General features: G+C 48.6%; 1 protein-coding gene across 2 annotated transcripts in view; it reads right to left on the bottom strand.

Moving 5' to 3' along the window:
- Positions 1–22,258, bottom strand: part of VSTM2L (V-set and transmembrane domain containing 2 like) — a 112,960-nt gene that overhangs the window by 54,635 nt on the left and 36,067 nt on the right. The window lies entirely within an intron of this gene.

Genomic DNA, 22,258 nt, shown 5'->3' with positions numbered 1-22,258 from the left:
AGTGGTTCAAACCAGGAGGACTGTAGAAATTCCAACACTACATTCAAATCCCAGGGTGCCGTTGTATGTGAAGTACCCCTTGCAAGAAGGTCTGAACTTCTGGCAACACCGCCAATTTCTTCTGGAAGAAGATGGAGAGAGCTGAAATCTGAAAACCTTAATGGAACCCAGACGTAAGCCCTTATCCACACAAGTCTGTAGGAAACGTCCCAAGTTGAACTCCGCAGGCAGATACGTGCGTTCCTCACACCAAGAGACATATCTTCTATCCAGATATGATGATAGTGTTTTGACGTCACAGGTTTCCTGGCCTGAACCATGGTAGCAATAACCTTTTTGGAAAGGCCCTTGTGAGCTAGGATGTTCCGCTCAACTTCCATACCGTCAAACGAAGTCGCCGTAAGTCCGGGTAGACGAACAGTCCTTGTTGAAAAAGAGCTCTTCTCAGTGGTAGAGGCCAAGGGTCTTCGATGGACATGTCCAGAAGATCCACGTACCACGCCCTCCAATGCCAATCCGGGACAATCAGAATTGCCTGGACACCTTGATTCCTGATTTGCTTTAGCACCCTTGGGAGCAATGGAATCGGAGGAAACAGGTAGACCAGCCAGAAAGGCCAAGGCGACATCAGTGCATCCACTGCCCTCGCCTGGGGGTCCCTGGTTCATGAGCAATACCAACGAAGCTTCTTGTTGAGTCGAGAAGCCATCATGTCTATTTGTGGGCAGCCCCACCGGCTGATGATCTGCTGATGGTGGAGCCTCCACTCTCCCGGGTGGAGATCGTGACGACTCAGGAAGTCCGCTTCCCAGTTGTCTACTCCCGGAATGAAGATTGCGGACATTGCTCTTGCATTTCTTTCTGCCCAGAGGAGTATCTTTGACACCTCTCACATGCAGGCCCTGCTTTTTGTCCCTCCTTGCCGATTGATGTACGCCACTGCCGTGGATTTGTCCGATTGTACCTGGATCACGCAATCCCTGAGTAGAGGGGAGGCCTGGATTAGAGCATCGTAGATCGCCCGAAGTTCCAGAATGTTGATCGGAAGTAGGGCTTTGTTGCCTGACCAACTGCTCTGGAACTGAACACCCTGGGTGACAGCTCCCCATCCCCTCAGACTCGCATCCGTCATGAGGAGGATCCAATCCTGAATCCCGAAACTTCGACCTTCCAGTAGGTTTGATGACTGCAGCCACCACAGGAGGGAAATCCTGGCCTGAGGTGACAGCCGTATTATCGTTGCATCTGAAGATGTGATCCAGACCACTTGCTCAGGAGATCCAATTGAAACGTTCTGGCATGGAACCTTCCATACTGGATCACCTCGTATGAGGTTACCATTTTCCCCAACAATCTTATGCAAAGATGGATGGATATTCACGTAGGCCGGAGGACCATTCGGACCATCTCCTGAAGTGTTCTCGCTTTGTCCTCTGGGAGGAACACTTTCTGGCCACAGTATCCAGCAACATTCCCAGGTGGGAATTCTGTAAATTGCGGATCCACCCATGGTGTAACAGAAGTTGGATAGTGCGGTCTATATGGAGCAATAAAAGCTCCCTGGATCTTGCTTTTATCAAGAGATAGTCCAGATAAGGGACAATATTGGCCCCCTGGACCCGGAGTTGGAATATTATCTCCGCCATCACCTTCGTGAACACCCTCGGAGCTGTGGAAAGGCCAAAGGGTAGCGCCTGGAACTGGCAGTGAGCGTTCAGCAGGGCAAACCTCAGGTAAGCCTTGTGAGGTGGCCAAAATCGGGATATGGAGATAGGCGTCCTTTATATCCAGTGAGACCATGAACTCCCATTCTCCCAGGCCCGCAATCACTGCTCGCAAGGATTCCATCTTGAACTTGAAAACCTTTTAGGTAAGGGTTCAAGGATTTTAGATTCAAAATGAGCCTTACCAAACCGTCCGGTTACGGTACCACGAACAGGTTGGAGTAGTAACCCTTTCCCTGTTGTTGCAGTGGCACTGAAACAATGACTTGGGACTGGACCAACTTTCGGATGGCCTGTTGCAGCGTAACACGCGTATCCTCCAAAGCTGGTAAGCTAGATTTGAAAAATCGTTGGGGAGGAGCGCCATCGAACTCCGGCTTGAGAAATGAGGTCCTTTACCAAGGTATCCTGGCAGGAGCTTTCCCAGATGCGGCTGAAGTGACACAGCCGAGCTCCCAACTTGAGATCCCCTCGGGGTGGGTGGGCACAGTCATGCTGATGCCTTAGTGGAAGCTGAACTGGTGCTCTCCTGAGATCCTGCGATTGCTGGTTTGCTTGTCTTACCTCTGATGCCTCTAGCCACATTGGAGGCATCTCTGGCCCTAGATCTAAATCTGGTAGACCGAAAGGACTGGGAAGACGGCCCCGGGTAGGAACGTCTAGCCGGCGGGACCCCAGAGGGGAGAAACGTGTATTTTCCCCCAGTTACTTTAAAAATCCACGTATCCAACTCCACCCTGAATAGCCAATCCCCTGAAAAAGGGAGAGACTCTACGCAGTGCTTAGACTCTGCGTCCGCTATCCACTGACACAACCACAAAGCTCTGTGCATCGACACTGCCATCGCTAGTGGTCCTAGCATTAATATTGCCTATCTCCTTGAGAGAGTTACAAAGGACGCGTGCAGTATCCTGTATGTATTTTAGGAGAGTCACAGTAGTGACCAGGGACATATCTCCTGAGAGGCCCCCCTGAATTTGAGTAGTCAACGTATGAATGGCATGAGTCATCCAGCAACCTGCTATGCACGGTCTTTGTGATATATCTCCTGCTGTGTAGATAGACTTCAGTGTAGTCTCTATTTGTCTATCCCCAGGGTCCTCTATGGTAAAGGAGCCGGGAGCTGGCAGTAACGCCTTTTTAGATAGACGAGAGACTGATACATCAACAGCCGGGGGTTCTTCCCAGATTTTCCTGCCTTCAGGAGCAAATGGGAAAGTGTGCAAAAACCGTCTTGACACTTGGTATTTTTTATATGGATTTTTCCATGCTAACTTAAACAGGTCATCTAACTGTGCAGAATCAGGGAAAGTAACACTGAGTTTGTTCCGTGCAGAGAAAAACGACTGTTGTGCTGCAGCGTCCTCTAGAAGGAGCTTTAACACATCCCGAATAGCTAGAATAAGGGGTTCAATATCTTGCGTAGAAAGGGAATCCCCAATAACAGGATCCAATTCCTCCCCCTCCTCCTGTGTCTCATCAGAGTCTTAGAGTAAAGCAGGTAACCCACGCTTTTGTGGTCCTGATCTAGAGAGAGGGGGGTTCCCTTGCAGCAAGATCTGCAACAGCCTGCTGCAGTTGTTGAGTTTTTTGAGCATTATCAGTGAGCTGAGATGACATACCTGACATCATGGATTTTATGGCACCCAGCCAGGAAGGCTCTTGAACCTCCCACCCAGTCCTGTCACTGTGCTGCGAGGACTGACTACATTGTTCACATGATATGGAACCTGATGTAGAGGGAGAGAATATGGTGTGACATACATTGCATAATTGTTTACAGTAAACAACTCTTATATACACATACACACAGACAAGTATACAATTGCAAGCCTGTATGTGAGAGGGAGACAGAGAGAAGAGAACAGCATACCCAAGCTAAACAGCCCTAGTGAGGCTGTAAGCAGTTATGTCCACAGTGAAACACTGGAAATTTTTGTCCTTTCCAGGACACAGATCATGTACAATAGCGGCTCTCCCCCTCTGCTACACCCTTGTACCAGTTTTCCTGCGTATACTGAGCGTATGGAGGAGCTGTGTGTGCCTGCTGCTGCAGCTGTAAGCAGAGGAAGGTGGCAAAACGCTGCTGGTCCCGCTCTGAGGAAGCTCCGCCCCCTGTAATGGTGCCGGAGTTTCAGTTTAACTCCCTCGGAGTGTAAAAACATCACAGCAAGTGCTAGTTTTAACCACCGCTGCCAGAGTACACAGGGGGCTATAGCGGGTCCCCCCCAGGAGGGTTCCGTATGCTTCCCCCGCATTATTGCCGCACCATAAACCGGGGGACCCCCCTAGCAGGGCCCCCAGTTTGTACTCACCACTGGCCATTGTTAGGGGTGTGCGGCTTGCTACGATTGTGACCGCTAAGGCGCAGTGCCCCGCTGTACAACAACCTCTCAGGACGGTGGCTCTGCAGAGGGGAAACGGCTCTGACACCTTACAGAGGCCGGTGACCATCCCCCCCTAACTCCCACGGTGCAGGTATGGTGTTGCCCAAACAGCATACTGAAAATAATACATTTTTAAAAGAAACTGAAGAAAACTCTCTGTAGCTTCCAGTGTGTGCATCCTCTCCTGAGGGCACTTTTTTCTAAACTGCCTGTGGGAGCGGGCATAGAGGGGAGGAGCCAGCACACCCAGTGAAGAAATTTAAAGTGCACCGGCTCCTTTGGACCCCGTCTATACCCCATCGTACTAGATTCCCCCAATATCCCTTATTGATGCTAGAGAAATAACACATTGATTCATTGCCCCTACAGCCAGAAAATAAGATTTTAAACCTGCCGGTAAATCTTTTTCTCCTAGTCCGTAGAGGATGCTGGGGACTCCGTAAGGACCATGGGGTATAGACGGGCTCCGCAGGAGACATGGGCACTCTAAAGACTTTAGAATGGGTGTGCACTGGCTCCTCACTCTACGCCCCCTCCTCCAGACCCCAGTTAGAGAAACTGTGCCCAGAGGAGACGGACAGTACGAGGAAAGGATTTTTGTTAATCTAAGGGCAAGAGTCATACCAGCCCACACCATCCACACCGTATAACCTGGAATATACACAACCAGTTAACAGTATGAACAAAACAACATCAGCCAAAGACTGATCTTAACTGTAACTGTAACATAACCCTTATGTAAGCAACAACTATATACAAGCCTTGCAGAAATATGTCCGCACTGGGACGGGCGCCCAGCATCCTCTACGGACTAGGAGAAAAAGATTTACCGGTAGTTTTTAAAATCTTATTTTCTCTTACGTCCTAGAGGATGCTGGGGACTCCGTAAGGACCATGGGGATTATACCAAAGCTCCAAACCAGGCGGGAGAGTGCGGATGACTCTGCAGCACCGATTGAGCAAACATGAGGTCCTCATCAGCCAGGGTATCAAACTTGTAGAATTTTGCAAAGGTGTTTGAACCTGACCAAGTAGCTGCTCGGCAAAGCTGTAACGCAGAGACGCCTCGGGCAGCCGCCCAAGAACAGCCCACCTTCCTAGTGGAATGGGCTTTTACCGAATTTGGTAACGGCAATCCAGCCATAGATTGAGCCTGATGAATCGTGTTACAGATCCAGCGAGCAATGGTCTGCTTAGAAGCAGGAGCGCCAACCTTGTTGGCCGCATACAGGACAAACAGTGCCTCTGTTTTCCTAATCCGAGCCGTCCTGGCTACGTAAATTTTTAAGGCCCTGACTACATCCAGGGACTTGGTATCCTCCAAGTCTCCCGTAGCCACCGGCACCACAATAGGTTGGTTCATATGAAACGATGAAACCACCTTAGGCAAAAATTGAGGACGCATCCTCAACTCTGCTCTATCCACATGGAAAATCAGATATGGGCTTTTGTGAGACAAAGCCGCCAATTCGGACACCCGCCTTGCAGATGCCAAGGCCAACAACATGACCACCTTCCAAGTGAGAAATTTTAATTCAACTGCTTGAAGAGGTTCAAACCAGTGAGATTTTAGGAACTGTAACACCACATTAAGTGGGTAATTCCAAGTTGATCGCAGCAGGAATTCTGTTAGCAATTGGGCAAAACCATGTGCACTGCAGGGGAGGCAGATATAACATGTGCAGAGAGAGTTAGATTTGGGTGTGGTGTGTTCAATCTGCAATCTAATTTGCAGTGTAAAAATAAAGCAGCCAGTATTTACCCTGCACAGAAATAAAATAACCCACCCAAATCTAACTCTCTCTGCAAATGTTATATCTGCCACACCTGCAGTGCACATGGTTTTGCCCAACTGCTAAAAAATTTCCTGCTGCGATCAACTTGGAATTACCCCCTAAGGTCCCAAGGTGCCACTGGGGGCACAAAAGGAGGCTGGATGTGCAGCACACCCTTTACAAAAGTCTGGACTTCCGGGAGAGAAGCCAATTCCTTCTGAAAGAATATAGATAGGGCCAAAATCTGTACCTTAATGGAGCCTAACTTCAGGCCCATATCCACTCCTGTCTAAAAAGTAGAAAGTGGAGAAAACGGCCCAAGTTGAAATCTTCCGTAGGAGCATACTTGGCTTCACACCAAGATACATACTTCCTTCAGATACGGTGATAATGTTTCGCCGTCACCTCCTTCCTAGCCTTTATCAGAGTAGGGATGACTTCCTCCGGAATACCTTTCCCAGCTAGGATTTGGCGTTCAACCGCCATGCCGTCAAACGTAACCGCGGTAAGTCTTGGAATACGCAGGGCCCCTGCTGCAACAGGTCCTCCCTGAGAGGAAGAGGCCATGGATCTTCTGTGAGCATCTCCTGAAGATCTGAATACCAGGCCCTTCGAGGCCAATCTGGAACAATGAGTATTGTCCGAACTCTTTTTCGTCTTATGATTCTCAATATTTTTGAGATGAGAGGAAGAGGAGGGAACACATAGACCGACTGAAACACCCACGGTGTCACCAGTGCGTCTACCGCTACTGCCTGAGGGTCCCTTGACCTGGCACAATACCTCCGAATCTTCTTGTTGAGGCGTGACGCCATCATGTCTATTTGAGGAAGTCCCCAAAGACTTGTTATCTCTGCAAAAACTTCTTGATGAAGTCCCCACTCTCCTGGATGGAGATCGTGCCTGCTGAGGAAATCTGCTTCCCAGTTGTCCACTCCCGGAATGAAGACTGCTGACAGAGTGCTTACGTGATTTTCCGCCCAGCGAAGAATCCTGGTGGCTTCCGCCATTGCCACTCTGCTCCTTGTCCCGCCTTGGTGGTTTACATGAGCAACGGCTGTGACGTTGTCTGATTGAATCAGAACCGGTAGGTCGCAAAGAAGATTCTCCGCTTGTCGTAGGCCATTGTATATGGCCCTTAATTCTAGAATGTTGATGTGTAGACAAGCCTCCTGGCTCGACCATAGTCCCTGAAAAAATTTTTCCTTGTGTGACTGCTCCCCATCCTCGGAGGCTCGCGTCCGTGGTCACCAGAACCCAGTCCTGAATGCCAAACTTGCGACCCTCTAGAAGGTGAGCACTCTGCAGCCACCACAGGAGAGACACCCTGGCCCTGGGGGACAGGCTTATTTTCTGATGAATTTGAAGATGGGATCCGGACCACTTGACCAGAAGGTCCCATTGAAACGTCCTCGCATGAAACCTGCCGAAGGGGATCGCCTCTTAGGTCGCCACCACTTTTCCCATTACTCGAGTGCATTGATGAACTGACACTCTGTTCGGTTTTAACAGGTCTCTGACTATGTTCTGGAGTTCCTGGGCTTTTTCCATCGGGAGAAAAACCCTCTTTTGTTCTGTGTCCAGAATCATTCCTAAGAACGATAGCCGAGTCGTTGGAACCAACTGTGACTTTGGTAGATTTAGAATCCAGCCATGCTGCTGGAGCATTCTCAGGGAGAGCGACACGCTTTTCAGCAACTGTTCTCTCGATCTCGCTTTTATCAGGAGATCGTCTAAGTATGGGATAATTGTGACTCCCTGCCTACGCAGGAGCACCATCATTTCCGCCATTACCTTGGTGAAAATCCTCAGGGCCGTGGAAAGCCCAAACAGCAACGTCTGAAATTGGTAATGACAGCCCTGTACAGCGAATCTCAGGTACGCCTGATGAGGGGGATATATGGGGACATGAAGGTATGCATCCTCTATGTCCAGTGACACCATAAAATCCCCCCCTTCCAGGCTGGAGATAACTGCCCGGAGCGATTCCATCTTGAATTTGAACTTTTGCAAGTACAGGTTTAGGGATTTTAGATTTAGAATGGGTCTGACCGAGCCATCCGGTTTCGGAACCACATACAGGGTTGAATAGTACCCCTTCCCCTGTTGAACTAGGGGAACCTTGATAATCACTTGCTGTTGACACAGCTTTTGAATTGCAGCTAAAACTATCTCCCTTTCTGGGGGAGAATCTAGTAAAGCCGATTTGAAAAATCGGCGCGGAGGCACCTCTTCGAATTCCAGCTTGTAGCCCTGGGATACAATTTCCATCACCCAAGGATCCACGTCTGACTGAACCCAGACGTGGCTGAAGAGTTGAAGACGTGCTCCCACCGGCGCGGACTCCCTCAGTGGAGCCCCAGCGTCATGCAGTGGATTTAGTAGAAGCCGGGGAGGACTTCTGCTCCTGGGAACTAGCCGTGGCAGGCATTATTTTCCCTTTACCCTTACCTCTGGTGAGGAAGGAAGAGCCCCGACCTCTTCTGGATTTATGCGACCGAAAGGACTGCATCTGATATTGTGGTGTTTTCTTTTGCTGTGGGGGAACATAAGGCAAAAAAGTAGATTTACCCGCGGTAGCTGTGGAAACCAGGTCCGCGAGACCTTCCCCAAATAACACCTCACCCTTGTAAGGCAAAACTTCCATATGCCTCTTTGAGTCGAGATCACCCGTCCATTGGCAGGTCCACAGGGCTCGCCTAGCAGAAATCGCCATGGCGTTGGCTCTTGAACCTAGTAGCCCAACGTCTCTCTGAGCGTCTCTCATATATAAGACTGCGTCTTTAATGTGACCTAAGGTCAATAAAATGGTATCCCTATCTAGGGTATCAATGTCAGCTGACAAGGTATCTGTCCAAGCTGCAACCGCACTACAAACCCAAGCCGATGCTATTGCCGGTCTGAGCAAGGCACCCGTATGTGAATAAATTGATTTTAAGGTAGATTCCTGTCTGCGATCAGCAGGATCCTTGAGGGCCGCCGTGTCTGGAGACGGTAGCGCCACCTTCTTGGACAAGCGCGTTAAAGCCTTGTCCACCCTGGGCGAGGATTCCCACCGTACCCTGTCCTGTGCAGGGAAAGGATACGCCATAAGAATCCTCTTGGGAATCTGCAGTTTTTTGTCTGGAGTTTCCCAAGCTTTTTCAAATAACGCGTTCAGCTCATGAGATGGGGGAAAGGTTACCTCAGGTTTCTTTTCCTTAAACATGCATACCCTCGTGTCAGGGACAGAGGGGTCATCTGTGATATGTAAAACATCTTTTATTGCAATAATCATATAATGAATACTTTTTGCCACCCTTGGGTGTAACCTCGCATCATCATAGTCGACACTGGAGTCAGAATCCGTGTAGGTATCAGTGTCTGCAACTTGGGACAGGGGACGTTTTTGAGACCCTGAAGGGCCCTGTGACACAGTCAAAGCCATTGATTGACTCCCTGTTTTATCCCTGGACTCTGCTTTGTCCAATCTCTTATGTAATAAAGCCACATTTGCATTTAAAACATTCCACATATCTAACCAATCAGGTGTCGGCGTTGCCGACGGAGACACCACAATCATCTGCTCCACCTCCTCCTTAGATGAGCCTTCCGCTTCAGACATGCCGACACACACGTACCGACACTCCCACACACTCAGGGATATATCTATATGGAGACAGTCCCCCAATAAGGCCCTTTGGAGAGACAGAGAGAGAGAGTATGCCAGCACACACCCAGCGCCACCTGACACTGGAATAAAATCCCAGTTAGTACAGCGCTTTTATATAAATATATAAATACACTCACTGCGCCAATGAAATGTGCCCCCCCCCCCTTTTTTGCCCTCTGTAACCTTGTTCAGCAGGGTAGAGTCCGGGGAGCCAGCTCCTCTGCAGTGTGCTGTGGAGAAAATGGCGCTGGTTAGTGCTGGAGGACCAAGCCCCACCCCCTCACCGGCGGGCTTCGGTCCCGCTCAAATTATTTATACTGGTGGGGGTTTATTAATATACTGCCTCCGCAGTATCTACTTTATATGCCAGTGTCTCTAGAGGTTTTTATTGCTGCCCAGGGCGCCCCCCCTGCGCCCTGCACCCTTACAGTGCCCGCTGTGTGTGTCTGTGTGGGAGCAATGGGCGCGTTACCTCAGTGAAGATCTGAAGTCTTCTGCCGCCTGTGAAGTCTTCTTTTCTTCTTAATACTCACCCGGCTTCTATCTTCCGGCTCTGTGAGGAGGACGGCGGCGCGGCTCCGGGACGAACGGCGAGGGTGAGACCTACGTTCCGACCCCCTGGAGCTAATGGTGTCCAGTAGCCTAAGAAGCAGAGCCTATCATTCAAGTAGGTCTGCTTCTCTCCCCTCAGTCCCACGATGCACGGAGCCTGTTGTCAGCAGTGCTCCCTGAAAATAAAAAACCTAACAAAAAAAGTATTTTTCAGAGAAACTCAGTAGAGCTCCCTGCAGTGCACCCAGTCTCCTCTGGGCACAGGGTCTAACTGGGGTCTGGAGGAGGGGCATAGAGGGAGGAGCCAGTGCACACCCATTCTAAAGTCTTTGGAGTGCCCATGTCTCCTGCGGAGCCCGTCTATACCCCATGGTCCTTACGGAGTCCCCAGCATCCTCTAGGACGTAAGAGAAAAAAATAAAACAAACACTGATTCCCCCAGCTGCCAACAGAAGACTGACCTCACTTGCTGGGCTGTCACAGATAGCTGCAGAGCTAATCGCAGCAGACCAGCCTCCAGTCGCTCCAGAATGCCTTTCTCCAGAGAGTCCAGACCGGGCCAGTGGGTTAAAACTTGGTCCCACGACCTCCCTCCCTCTGGCCCTCAACATTTCATCATTAGCTGTCATCACCTCAGCATCTCATCACCTCAACACTGTCCTCAGTCCCCATGACCATCCTCAGCCACCTTCACCTTCACCTTCCCCATCACTTTCACAGCCCCATCACTTTCCTCAGCCACAGTCCCTATTACCTTTCCCAGCCACGTCATCTTCCTAAGCCACAATCCCATTACCTTCCTCAGTCACAGTCCCCTTCACCATCCTCAGTCACTGCACAATCACCTTCCTCAGCCACAGCTCCCATCACCTTCCTCAGCCACAGCTCCCATCACCTTCCTCAGCCACAGCCTCCATCACCTTCCTCAGCCACAGCCTCCATCACCTTCCTCAGCCACAGCTCCCATCACCTTCCTCAGCCACAGCTCCCATCACCTTCCTCAGCCACAGCTCCCATCACCTTCCTCAGCCACAGCTCCCATCACCTTCCTCAGCCACAGCTCCCATCACCTTCTTCAGCCACAGCTCCCATCACCTTCCTCAGCCACAGTCCCCATCACCATCCTCAGCCACAGCTCCATCACCTTCCTCAGCCCACAGCTCCATCACCTTCCTCAGCCCACAGCTCCATCACCTTCCTCAGCCCACAGCTCCTATCACCTTCCTCAGCCACAGCTCCCATCAACTTCCTCAGCCACAGCCTCCATCACCTTCCTCAGCCACAGCCTCCATCACCTTCCTCAGCCACAGCTCCCATCACCTTCCTCAGCCACAGCTCCCATCACTTTCCTCAGCCACAGCTCCCATCACCTTCCTCAGCCACAGCTCCCATCACCTTCCTCAGCCACAGCTCCCATCACCTTCCTCAGCCACAGTCCCCATCACCATCCTCAGCCACAGCTCCCATCACCTTTCTCATCCTTCAGCCCCATCACCTTCCTCAGCCCACAGCCCCATCGCTTTCCTCAGCCCCCTATCCCATCACCTTCCTCAGCCCTATCACCTTCCACTGCAGCTTGCCTCAGCCCAGACTGTAACGTTGTGCAGTGATGTGTACTATGACATCGCACCGATGCGTCACCGGCTATAGGTGCACGCCCAGCCCGGGCTGTGTCTGGGAAGAGCCTAGCACTGGCCGAAACAGACTACAAGGGAGCTGCGTCATGGGTAAGCGACCCGGCAGAGGCCGCACGGTGCCCTCTGAAGTTTTTGTCGCCTGGAGCTATCACTCCGCTGGAACCGCCCTCCCTTCGCCCCTGCTTTGCATCAGCCTGTCTCCTGTCCTTTAGCCATTATCTTTATGCATTCTAATACTGTATCTTTACGTACAATTCAAGAAATTTCAGTTTCTGCACTAAATTATTGTGGGATAGCAAATGCACTGCCATAATCTAAAAAGCTATAACCACTGATCCACCCTGAGTTGTCACTTTAATTACGGACGTAACAAATATCTAGTGAATTTGTGTGACTTGATACACCAGCAGCAAATCCATGCTGTATCGGATCTTAATTTATTTGACTCTAAATAGTAAACAATGTATTTATGTTTAGTGATTCTATTGATTACAATATGATATTGGCAGGTTTATAGTCATCATATTTGTCCCTACTGCCTTTTTTTAGTGGAACACTTGCAATTTCCAATCGCCTTGAATCATACAGTCAGCAGTAATTGGTCTAAATGTTTTGTTAATGGAAGATGTGGAAGACTTGGAAGCAACAGTGATGCACAGATACTGTAATGCAGCAGGAGAAGTCTGGTATAAGTATACCCACCTGCATGGATTTGTGATCAAGTGTTGTTTCCTAGGGTGCAGCATCGGATCACCTAAGACTCTATCCATGAGGTCACACAAGCTGGCTGCCACAGCTACTACCAAGAGGTCAAGAAATCTCCATCAGAGTACAGAGACCCTGGACTTGGTACTCCCCCAAAACTGAGGCGTCTTGCCTCTGTTTTGGCAAACGGAGGCCCTCCCCACCCCCAAACAGCTGCAGACTGTCAATCAACTGACATCTGCAGCTGTTCTGCTTCCGACGATGCAGGACCCGTTCTGCACACTGAACATCAGACATGTGCCCTAACAGCGGAGGGACCTGAATCAGGCTCCCTATGCTTAGTTCCTCTAATAATCTGGGATGGATAGCATCTGAATCCATAGACTTACCACTTTTCATTTTGTAAGCCCCAATAACACCTCTTCTGTAGTAAATATTTGTGTTCACAGTACAGTAGTATATCTTTCGTCACTAGTGCAGACTTTTTAACAGAAAATGTAGTGTTCTTTTAGAACATGCCCCCTCGAGCTTTTATCCTTTTAATGTCTTCCTTTTTTTTTACTTTCAGTAGTGTATCTAAAGAACATTTTGTCACCCTTTTCTACTGACTGTGCTCTATTTTCTTATTTTTGTGCTTTGGTATGTGTAATTGTGTGTTTTGTCTCTTTCAGACTTGTGTTTGATATATGTTTCTTTATCCTCTTATTGGATCTGTCTACAGTTATTATAAGTAGTCTTCTTAGCTCTTTTAACAAATGCTATTTCTCTACTAACAGATTATAAATACTATTAAAAATCTATTTTTTCACTTAATAATGTATTTTTATGTGTGTATTCCAAGGCCGTAACTACGTGTATGCCAGCGGTGCCTGGCACACAGCGCAGGCGCCCTGGTTACAATATCTTAGGACAGCGTAAACAAAACAGGCAGTACCACCTTAATGCTTGATAAAGTTTTTTTTTTTTATGTAAAATTGAAAATACTAAGGTACATAAAGGTTAAGAAACACTTTGTGGGAGAAGACGTATTGGATCATTCACACGTGAGAGGAATAATGCATCCAATTTCAAGGTGCATGTTTTTTAAAATGTTCTTTTTTTATTATTTGTTATCAACACAATTAAATGGACTGAATAGGAGAGGAAGAAAAATAAGATTTTACTCACCGGTAAATCTATTTCTCGTAGTCCGTAGTGGATGCTGGGACTCCGTAAGGACCATGGGGAATAGCGGCTCCGCAGGAGACTGGGCACAACTAAAAGAAAGCTTTAGGTCTACCTGGTGTGCACTGGCTTCTCCCTCTATGACCCTCCTCCAGTTAGGATACTGTGCCCGGAAGAGCTGACACAATAAGGAAGGATTTTGAATCCCGGGTAAGACTCATACCAGCCACACCAATCACACCGTATAACTCGTGATACTATACCCAGTTAACAGTATGAACAACAACTGAGCCTCTCAACAGATGGCTCAACAATAACCCTTTTGTTAAACAATAACTATATACAAGTATTGCAGACAATCCGCACTTGGGATGGGCGCCCAGCATCCACTACGGACTACGAGAAATAGATTTACCGGTGAGTAAAATCTTATTTTCTCTGACGTCCTAAGTGGATGCTGGGACTCCGTAAGGACCATGGGGATTATACCAAAGCTCCCAAATGGGCGGGAGAGTGCGGATGACTCTGCAGCACCGAATGGGCAAACTCTAGGTCCTCCTCAGCCAGGGTGTCAAACTTGTAGAATTTAGCAAATGTGTTTGACCCCGACCAAGTAGCTGCTCGGCAAAGTTGTAGAGCCGAGACCCCTCGGGCAGCCGCCCAAGAAGAGCCCACCTTCCTCGTGGAATGGGCTTTCACTGATTTAGGATGCGGCAGTCCAGCCGCAGAATGTGCAAGCTGAATCGTACTACAGATCCAGCGAGCAATAGTCTGCTTTGAAGCAGGAGCACCCAGCTAGTTGGGTGCATACAGGATAAACAACGAGTCAGTTTTCCTGACACTAGCTGTCCTGGAAACATAAATTCTCAGGGCCCTGACTACGTCCAACAACTTGGAAGCCTCCAAGTCTTTAGTAGCCGCAGGCACCACGATAAGTTGGTTCAAATGAAAGGCTGATACCACCTTAGGGAGAAACTGGGGACGAGTCCTCAATTCTGCCCTATCCATATGGAAAATCAGATAAGGGCTTTTACATGACAAAGCCGCCAATTCTGATACACGCCTGGCCGAAGCCAAGGCCAACAGCATGACCCCTTTCCACATGAGATATTTTAATTCCACGGTTTTAAGTGGCTCAAACCAATATGACTTTAGGAAATCCAACACCACGTTGAGATCCCAAGGTGCCACTGGAGGCACAAAAGGGGGCTGAATATGCAGCAATCCCTTAACAAAAGTCTGAACTTCAGGTAGTGAAGCCAGTTCTCTCTGGAAGAAAATCCATAGAGCCGAAATCTGGACCTTAATGGAACCCAATTTTAGGCCCATAGTCACCCCTGACTGTAGGAAGTGCAGAAAACGGCCCAGCTGAAATTCCTCCGTTGGGGCCTTCCTGGCCTCACACCACGCAACATATTTTCGCCAAATGCGGTGATAATGGTTTGCGGTCACTTCTTTCCTAGCTTTAATCAGCGTAGGAATGACTTCCTCCGGAATGCCCTTTTCCTTCAGGATCCGGTGTTCAACCGCCATGCCGTCAAACGCAGCCGCGGTAAGTCTTGGAACAGACAGGGCCCCTGCTGCAGCAGGTCCTGTCTGAGCGGCAGAGGCCATGGGTCCTCTGAGATCATTTCTTTAAGTTCCGGGTACCAAGCTCTTCTTGGCCAATCCGGAACAATGAGTATAGTTCTTACTCCTCTTCTCCTTATTATCCTCAGTACCTTGGGTATGAGAGGAAGAGGAGGGAACACATAAACCGACCGGTACACCCACGGTGACACTAGAGCGTCCACAGCTATCGCCTGAGGGTCTCTTGACCTGGCGCAATATCTTTCTAGCTTTTTGTTTAGGCGGGACGCCATCATGTCCACCTGTGGCCTTTCCCAACGGTTTACAATCAGTTGGAAGACTTCTGGATGAAGTCCCCACTCTCCCGGGTGGAGGTCGTGCCTGCTGAGGAAGTCTGCTTCCCAGTTGTCCACACCCGGAATGAACACTGCTGACAGTGCTAACACGTGATTTTCCACCCATCGGAGAATCCTTGTGGCTTCTGCCATCGCCGTCCTGCTTCTTGTGCCACCCTGTCGGTTTACATGGGCGACTGCCGTGATGATGTCTGACTGGATCAGTACCGGCTGGTTTTGAAGCAGGGGTTTTGCCTGACTTAGGGCATTGTAAATGGCCCTCAGTTCCAGAATATTTATGTGTAGGGAAGTCTCCTGACTTGACCATAGTCCTTGGAAGTTTCTTCCCTGTGTGACTGCCCCCCAGCCTCGAAGGCTGGCATCCGTGGTCACCAGGACCCAGTCCTATATGCCGAATCTGCGGCCCTCTTGAAGATGAGCACTTTGCAGCCACCACAGCAGAGACAGGGTTATCAGCCGATGCATCTGAAGATGCGATCAGGACCACTTGTCCAACAGGTCCCACTGAAAAGTCCTTGCATGGAACCTGCCGAATGGAATTGCTTCGTAGGAAGCTACCATTTTTCCCAGGACTCGCGTGCAGTGATGCACCGACACCTGTTTTGGTTTCAGGAGGCCTCTGACTAGAGATGACAGCTCCTTGGCTTTCTCCTCCGGGAGAAACACTTTTTTCTGTTCTGTGTCCAGAACCATCCCCAGGAACAGTAGACGTGTCGTAGGGACCAGCTGTGACTTTGGAATATTTAGAATCCAACCGTGCTGTTGTAGCACCTCCCGAGATAGTGCTACCCCGACCAACAACTGCTCCCTGGACCTCGCCTTTATCAGGAGATCGTCCAAGTACGGGATAATTAAAACTCCCTTTTTTCGAAGGAGTATCATCATTTCGGCCATTACCTTGGTAAATACCCTCGGTGCCGTGGACAGACCAAACGGCAACGTCTGGAATTGGTAATGACAATCCTGTACTACAAATCTGAGGTACTCCTGGTGATGATGGTAAATGGGGACATGCAGGTAAGCATCCTTGATGTCCCGTGATACCATGTAATACCCCTCGTCCAGGCTTGAAATAACCGCCCTGAGCGATTCCATCTTGAACTTGAATTTTTTTATATATGTGTTCAAGGATTTCAAATTTAAAATGGGTCTCACCGAACCGTCCGGTTTCGGTACCACAAACATTGTGGAATAGTAACCCCGTCCTTGTTGAAGGAGGGGCACCTTGACTATCACCTGCTGGGAATACAGCTTGTGAATTGCCTCTAGCACTGCCTCCCTGCCTGAGGGAGTTGTTGGCAAGGCAGATTTGAGGAAACGGCGGGGGGGAAACGTCTCAAATTCCAGCTTGTACCCCTGAGATACTACTTGAAGGATCCAGGGATCCACCCGTGAGCGAGCCCACTGATTGCTGAAGTTTTTGAGACGGGCCCCCACCGTACCTGGCTCCGCCTGTGGAGCCCCAGCGTCATGCGGTGGACTTGAAGGAAGCTGGGGAGGACTTTTGCTCCTGGGAACTGGCTGTATGCTGCAGCTTTTTCCCTCTACCTCTGCCTCTGGGCAGAAAGGACTCGCCTTTAACCCGCTTGCCTTTCTGGAGCCGAAAGGACTGTACCTGATAATACAGTGCTTTCTTTGGCTGTGAGGGAACATGGGGTAAAAATGTTGACTTCCCAGCTGTTGCTGTGGAAACGAGGTCCGAGAGACCATCCCCGAACAACTCCTCACCCTTATAAGGCAAAACTTCCATATGCCTTTTAGAATCTGCATCACCCGTCCACTGCCGAGTCCATAATCCTCTCCTGGCAGAAATGGACATTGCACTTATTTTAGATGCCAGCCGGCAAATATCCCTCTGTGCATCTCTCATATATAAGACTGCGTCTTTAATATGTTCTATGGTTAGCAATATAGTGTCCCTGTCTAGGGTATCAATATTTTCCGACAGGGAATCTGACCACGCAGCTGCAGCACTGCACATCCATGCTGAAGCAATAGCTGGTCTCAGTATAATACCTGTGTGAGTATATACAGACTTCAGGATAGCCTCCTGCTTTCTATCAGCAGGTTCCTTTAGGGCGGCCGTATCCGGAGACGGTAGTGCCACCTTCTTTGACAGGCGTGTGAGCGCTTTATCCACCCTAGGGGATGTTTCCCAACGTGACCTATCCTCTGGCGGGAAAGGGTACGTCATTAGTAACCTTTTAGAAATTACCAGTTTCTTATCGGGGGAAGCCCACGCTTCTTCACACACTTCATTTAATTCCTCAGATGGGGGAAAAACCACTGGTAGTTTTTTCTCCCCAAACATAATACCCTTTTTTGTGGTACCTGGGGTAACATCAGAAATGTGCAACACATTTTTCATCGCCTCAATCATGTAACGTGTGGCCCTATTGGAAGTTACATTAGTCTCATCGTCGTCGACACTGGATTCAGTATCCGTGTCGACATCTGTGTCTGCCATCTGAGGTAGCGGGCGTTTTAGAGCCCCTGATGGCTTTTGAGACAGTTGGGCAGGCACGAGCTGAGAAGCCGGCTGTCCCACATCTGCTATGTCGTCAAACCTTTTATGTAAGGAGTCGACACTATCGCGTAATTCCTTCCACATAACCATCCACTCAGGTGTCGACCCCGCAGGGGGTGACATCACATTTATCGGCATCTGCTCCGCCTCCACATAAGCCTCCTCATCAAACATGTCGACACAGCCGTACCGAGTCCAGGGACGTGCGGTGAGCTAAATGGCTCAGGAGGCATTGGCTTGCTTCAGAGCCAGATTTACACGCAATATATGACCCAAAGGGTACATCTGGGCATTATACACAGGTGCAGCAGTAAAAACTCCTGGAAATTTGGTGAGTTTTGATTACAGATGTGCGGAAAGGTTAGGCAGGTGAGGCACTGCCTCACCTGCCATAGACGTTTTACTCCAGAGTTTTGACTATAAAAATGATTAGAATAATGCAAAGAAGATATTTCAAACATATTCTTTGCATTTTTCATATACTTTATATAGTCAAACCTTTGGCACAAACGTTAGTATGACAGGAAAGGCTCTGCCTCACCTGCCTCACCCCACCGCACGTCACTGGTACCGACACACCGCACACACACACAGGAAATGCTCTGACTGAGGACAGGACCCCACAAAGTCCTTTGGGGAGACAGAGAGAGAGTATGCCAGCACACACCAGAGCGCTATATATACACAGGTATTAACACTATAACAGTGATTTTCCCTTATAGCTGCTTATATGTATACTACTGCGCCTAAATTTAGTGCCCCCCCTCTCTTTTTTACCCTTTGTAGTCTTGAAACTGCAGGGGAGAGCCTGGGAGCGATCCTTCCAGCGGAGCTGTGAGGGAAAAATGGCGCCAGTGTGCTGAGGGAGATAGCTCCGCCCCTTTTCCGGCGGACTTCTCCCGATTTTTTGTGGATCTCTGGCAGGGGTATTTTTCACATATATAGCCTCTAGGACTATATATTGTGATTTTTTTGCCAGCCAAGGTGTTAATATTGCTGCTCAGGGCGCCCCCCCCAGCGCCCTGCACCCATCAGTGACCGGAGTGTGAAGTGTGCATGAGGAGCAATGGCGCACAGCTGCAGTGCTGTGCGCTACCTTGTTGAAGACCGAAGTCTTCTGCCGCCGATTTTCAGGACCATCTTCTTGCTTCTGGCTCTGTAAGGGGGACGGCGGCACGGCTCCGGGACCGGACGATCGAGGTCGGGCCCTGTGTTCGATCCCTCTGGAGCTAATGGTGTCCAGTAGCCTAAGAAGCCCAAGCTAGCTGCAAGCAGGTAGGTTCGCTTCTTCTCCCCTTAGTCCCTCGTAGCAGTGAGTCTGTTGCCAGCAGATCTCACTGAAAATAAAAATAAAAAAAATATACTTTCTTTTCTAGGAGCTCAGGAGAGCCCCTAGTGTGCATCCAGCTCAGCCGGGCACAAGATTCTAACTGAGGTCTGGAGGAGGGTCATAGAGGGAGGAGCCAGTGCACACCAGGTAGACCTAAAGCTTTCTTTTAGTTGTGCCCAGTCTCCTGCGGAGCTGCTATTCCCCATGGTCCTTACGGAGTCCCAGCATCCACTTAGGACGTCAGAAAAATTGTGATTTACTACATTGGAAGAATATAATGTGCATGCATTAGGCAGTCGTCCATTTCTTCTTTTGAATAGCAATTTCATCCAGTTTTCAAGCATCTATGAGCCTTCAAAGTGATATACGAGAATAACATTCATACCATTGACATTCATAACATCATCATGAGAACATCAATATTGTCTAAATGTTGACAGTGTTTCAAAGTCGACAATTGTCATTTCGACATTCACTGTTTCAAACTGACAATGTCGACAACATGGGAAAATTCTGCACGTGGCCGGTGCAAATATCGACAATGCTATATAACCCTAACCACAGCCTAACCCTAATGCTGATATATTCATAATGTAGACATGTCTACATTTTGAATGTCGATATGTTTGGATTAGATTTAGGCTGAGGCAGAGGGTAGGTTAGGTTTAGGCTGCGGAGGGGGTGGTGGTGTTAGGGTTAGGCCCCACCGGGGGGGTTTAGGTTGCGGGGGTGGGGTGGGGTGGGGTCGGGTAGGGTTATGGCTAAGGAGGTAAGGGATTTAGGGGTACTATACTTACCAAGTAGGCGGCGGAATCCTGAGCGTTTGGATGCCACTGTCGGTATTCTGGCTGCCGGCATCCCAAGCTCCAGGATCCCGATACCATCCCATTATACCTTATCAGGTCTCCTCAAACAGGATTGTGTATAATGATAATTAGTATGCACATACTATGGTTGGCCAATCTGGTGAAAATTACCTCCAAAACTAACCCTCTGACAGGTTCGCACATCCTGTCATCATTCCTCGGTGCACCCTCTATTCCTCTATCCTTCTCCGATTAATTGCAGTTTGAGTTAACGATATGTATCAGGACCCTGCTGAGACAGCGCCTCTCATTAAAATCCCCAGTACAGGGTTTCTATTACTGCCTGTGTTATCCAAGCACATGGTTACACAGACACAGAGAGACAGGAGAAGGAACGGGAACCTAGCTGTAAGGAGATTAGAAAATTAATATTTATGACTTAGTCATTAAAGAGACATTATCACTGGAAAGGAAGAGTGGCTGTGTAGCATAGAGCACTGTGAAATGTCTTCTGTGAAAGTGTTGGGTAAGAGTGATCAATGCACCAAACGTTAGTGTCTTTTCCTATACTGGAGGAAGTTAAAACCAGCATTCAGGTAAAGAACTATAGGGTATATTTACTAAAGTGCAGGTTTATAGAAGTGGAGATATTGCCCATAGCAACCACTCAGATTCTAGCTATTATCTTCTTCTAGAAGGTGCAAGATAAATTAGAAGTAGAATCTGATTGGTTGCTATGGGCAACATCTCCACTTCTATAAACCCGCACTTAAATATACAATTTTTTTCTTTTATTATATTTTATTTCTTATTTTCAAGACATAGTAAAAAGATTAATTCTTTCAAAGAGAGGCGCTACCACACCGGGAGTCATGAACAAGGAAAAGGGGAGTGATGTATAGTGGCCCTCATTCCGAGTTGTTCGCTCGGTAAATTTCATCGCATCGCAGTGAAATTCCGCTTAGTACGCATGCGCAATGTTCGCACTGCGACTGCGCCAAGTAATTTTGCTATGAAGATAGTTTTTTTACTCACGGCTTTTTCTTCGCTCCGGCGAACGTAATGTGATTGACAGGAAATGGGTGTTACTGGGCGGAAACACGGCGTTTTATGGGCGTGTGGATGAAAACGCTACCGTTTCCGGAAAAAACGCAGGAGTGGCCGGAGAAACGGGGGAGTGTCTGGGCGAACGCTGGGTGTGTTTATGACGTCAAACCAGGAACGACAAGCACTGAACTGATCGCAGATGCCGAGTAAGTCTGAAGCTACTCTGAAACTGCTAAGTAGTTTGTAATCGCAATATTGCGAATACATCGGTCGCAATTTTAAGAAGCTAAGATACACTCCCAGTAGGCGTAGGCTTAGCGTGAGCAACTCTGCTAAATTCGCCTTGCGAGCGATCAACTCGGGTGTACAGTACAGTAGAAAAAAAAATCCTAAACAGTATTAAATCAATACTCTATTTTCAATAACTGATGCTCCCAATTGGAATAACTTGTATTAAAACATAACTTTTATTCTGATTTAAATAAAATATCAAAAGCTAGTAGGATAATAATCGATATGTTTTTTTATAGGGCCATGTGCACGATAATTCCACTCCTCTTATCTTTGTTTTTCTTGTACACTGTGCGGGCACTGAGTTGCTGGAAAGTGCCATAGTGGGAGCAGCACATTGGAAAAGTAGGTGATGTGTAGAAATGAATAAATGTTAAGTGGCTTTGCACAGGGGACTATACTTCCAAAATGGAGGCTGTACTTGCTAGCTTTGTACTCGGGACTGTACACTGAAACTGGCAGCTGTAATTTCTGGCTTTGTATTAGGGACTGTACAGTGGAACTTGAGGGTGGGTATTGGGCAGCTTTGTACTTGGTACTAGGGGTTGTATGCTTAGTACATTTTTTCTGGGACCTGTGCACAGGAGCTTGGGGATGGGTATTAGGCAGCTTTTTCTGGGGGGTTGTATACTAGTACTAGGAGTTGTAGGCTTAGAAGATTTGTACTGGGGACTCTACACTGGAAGTAGCAGCTAAATACTTGAGAGATTTGTACTGCGGACTGTACAGTGAACGT

The sequence above is a fragment of the Pseudophryne corroboree genome, chromosome 3 (assembly GCF_028390025.1).
Source record: "Pseudophryne corroboree isolate aPseCor3 chromosome 3, aPseCor3.hap2, whole genome shotgun sequence".
Taxonomy (NCBI): domain Eukaryota; kingdom Metazoa; phylum Chordata; class Amphibia; order Anura; family Myobatrachidae; genus Pseudophryne; species Pseudophryne corroboree.
Note: the sequence above shows the minus strand (reverse complement) of the source record. Positions and strands in the feature narration are given on the sequence as shown.